Source organism: Budorcas taxicolor, chromosome 19 (genome assembly GCF_023091745.1).
Source record: "Budorcas taxicolor isolate Tak-1 chromosome 19, Takin1.1, whole genome shotgun sequence".
NCBI lineage: Eukaryota > Metazoa > Chordata > Mammalia > Artiodactyla > Bovidae > Budorcas > Budorcas taxicolor.
In genome coordinates this window covers 57,351,363-57,351,597 of record NC_068928.1, presented here as the reverse complement: position 1 = coordinate 57,351,597, position 235 = coordinate 57,351,363, and positions in this window count along the sequence as shown.

Sequence of the window (235 nt, the reverse complement as noted above, 5' to 3'; positions counted from 1 at the left end):
GCGAGTGCGCAGTGGCGCGAGCGCGCAGTGGCGCGAGCGCGGCCGCGCCGACCGGTAGCCCCGCCCACAGGAAGAGGCGGGCTCGGGGGGTGGGGAGGAGCGACCAGGAGCCTCTGGGAAAGAGGACCTCGTTAGAGGTGGCCCCGGCTTTTGCCTGTTCGCAGCCGAGACGGCCGGCGTGAGTCCAGCCAGGCTTCAGTGAAATTAAGCCGTGTCATAATCATATGATACAAGT